The sequence below is a fragment of the Theropithecus gelada genome, chromosome X (genome assembly GCF_003255815.1).
Source record: "Theropithecus gelada isolate Dixy chromosome X, Tgel_1.0, whole genome shotgun sequence".
NCBI classification, from domain to species: domain Eukaryota; kingdom Metazoa; phylum Chordata; class Mammalia; order Primates; family Cercopithecidae; genus Theropithecus; species Theropithecus gelada.
The window spans coordinates 13,956,604-13,959,661 of NC_037689.1; positions in this window are offsets into that span (position 1 = coordinate 13,956,604).

Below are 3,058 nucleotides of genomic sequence, written 5' to 3' on the forward strand. Positions count from 1 at the left end.
GTGCTAGAAGTTCCAAGTTCCATCCAATAAGGCAAGAAAAAGAAATGAAATGCATACAGATTGAAAAGGAAAAAATAAAACTCTCCCTATTTGCAGATGACATGTTTTCTATGTAGAAAATGCCAAAGAATCAACAAAATACAAACTCTTAGAGATAGTGAACTTTTCAAAGCCTCAGGATGCAAAATCAACACACAAAAATTAATCTCAATTCTGTACACTAGCAACAGACATGTGGAAACTGAAATTAAAAATTGAATACAAGGTACAATTACTCTAAAGAAAATTAAATATGTAGGTATAAATCTAACAGAACATGAACAGTATTTGTATCATGAAAATTAAAAAATGCTAATAAAAAGCAGTCAAAGAAAAACTAAATAAAAGAAGCACCATACTGTGTTCATGGACTAGAAGACTCAAACTAGTAAAAATGTGAACTCTCCCTCAATTGATCTATAGACTAATGCAATATTTATCAAAGTCCCAGCAGGGATTTCTGTAGACATAAAGAAGTGTATTCAAAAATTGACATGGAACTACCCAGACCCTAGAATAATTAAAATAACCTTTAAAGGGAAAATAAAGTGGGCAGAACCACTCTACCCTGTGCTAAGACTGATTATATGGCTACAGTGGTCAAGATAGTATAGTATTGGCAGAGGAATAGACACATGGATCAATGGAACAAAATAGAGAACCCAGGAATAGGCCTACCCAAATATGCTCAACTTATCTTTGGCAAAGGTACAAAAGCAACTTGTAATAAAGTGTCTGAGTCTATTTTTGATGTTTGACCACTAACAGCTTTCAGCCCCTACCTCTCTCCCTTCCGTTTTTCTTCGATATCTAGGTGAGCTGGTAAGAAAGCCTGAGCACTCCTTCCCTTGGCACCACCAGAAAATGCCAAACCACAAAAATTTCTGCCCACACACAGGAATCCTCATCCCAGCCCCATCCCTGGACCATAATAAAATCCGAAGTTACTGGCCCTTTCCTTACTCAAGTCATTTCAAACTGGCTTGGGTGTCTGCCCTGCTCTCCCCCAAAAGTCCAAATATGTGAATAATAAAACTTTTCAGATCCTCTTTGTGTGTGTGTGTGTGTGTGTGTGTGTGAGAGAGAGAGAGAGAGAGAGAGAGAGATCAGTCTCAATCAACATTTGAGCCAATTTTGAGTAGCGGGTTGGTCCTGCTCTCCATGGGGCAACCACTAAACAATTGGTACTGGAAGTAGGATTGTGCATCATATCACTACGCACTTATCAGAATGTCTAAAATTTTAAAAAAAGTGATAACACCAAATGCTGGCGATGATGCCAAGAAATTAGAGCACTCATACATTGCTGGTGGGAATGTAAAATGGTACAACCAGTGTAAAAGAGTATGGTAGTTTCTTATAAAAAATAAACATGCTCACTGTGCAACCTAGATATTGCATTCTTGGGCATTTAACCCAGAAAAAAGAAAACTTATATCCACACAAAGACTTGTAATAAAATAGCCATAGCACCTTTATTGATAATAGCCTCAAACTTGAAACAACCCAAATGTCCATCAACTGATGAATGGATAAACAAAATATGGTGTATCCATACCACAGAATGGTTTAAAAAGTACAAACTACCAATACCACGCAACAAGTTAAATGGATCTCAAGGAAATTATGTTGAGCTAAAATAAATAAATAAGGCAAACAAAAAGGTTACATCCTGTATGATTTTATTTATATAACATTTTTGAAACGACTCAATTATAGAGATGGAGAACAGATTACTGGTTGTCAAGGTTTGGAGTTAGGGGTGGAGATGGGGCATGGAAGGCAGGTGAGTGTGGTTATAAAAGAGTAATACAAGGGATCTTTGTTACAGAACTCTTCTGGATCTTGACTGTGGTAGTGGTCACAGTATTCCACACATAATGATAAAATTGCAAAGAACAAAATACACAAAGACACATGACTGCATGTAAAACTGGAGAAATATAAATAAGGTTAAGTGGATTATATAAATGTCAATTTCCTGGCTGTGATATTCTACTATAGTTATGCAAGATGTTACCACTGAGGGAAACTGTGGGTGACGGGTGTAAGGAATTTATCTGTATTATTTCTTAAAACTGCATGTGAATATACAGTTATCTCAAAATAAAGAGTAAAAACAAAATCACTTCCAACATCTAGGTTAAAGAAGAAAGAATGTGCTCCAGTTTTGAAAATAAATTACCCTATCATATCCAGTACAAAACAGTTGTTAAAACTGCTGTTGCCAGGATCTACACACTGCTGTCAATGGGAGGAAGGAGGGATGGTGTACTGCTCATGAGGAAAAATTTTGAAAGTTAGTACCAATCCTAAGAGTGACTGGTAAAGTGACTTGCTGAGAGCTGTTATTTGGTGCCGCTGGTAGGTTTTCCTGTTTCCTGGGGCAGAGTAACAGAGAGAAACTGACTAGGGAAGAGAGCTTTCTATTTCATTGTTGTGTCTAGCTAACTTGAATTATCTTGAAATTCAGGAGAAGTGGAGACACTTGGTGTTTTGGTATGCTTCCCATTCAGTAGATAGAATGACACATTTATATGAGAAAACATAGTAGAATTTGAAGAGGAGAATAGGCAAGAAGGCTCAGACATTCTGGTAGAATTGTAGCCAGAATCCTTCACTGCAATCTGACCCTATGCTCCTAGGGGAGGATGGTCCTAGAAAAGATATTTACACTGGGATGTCTGATCACTTTAGGCGGATCTAAATGATTTTGAGTCCTACTTTCCTATTTCTCCTTCCCTGTCAATTGAAGTAGTTCCCACTTCTTCTATTCAAACAAGAGCATCTCTTCTTCAAATCCTTCCTATGCTTAGGACCTGCTATGTTGTAGCTTTCCTTTATTATTATAATAAGGTTTATTCCTATTCTTGTTTCTGCCCCAAAGACAGGCACCTATCATTGAAACAATATCTGAAGAGAAACATGCTGTCAGAACTGACAACCTCCGAGACAGATATGACATAAAAATAGTCTGGGAACAGAAAACCAAACACCGCATGTCTCATTCATAGGTGGG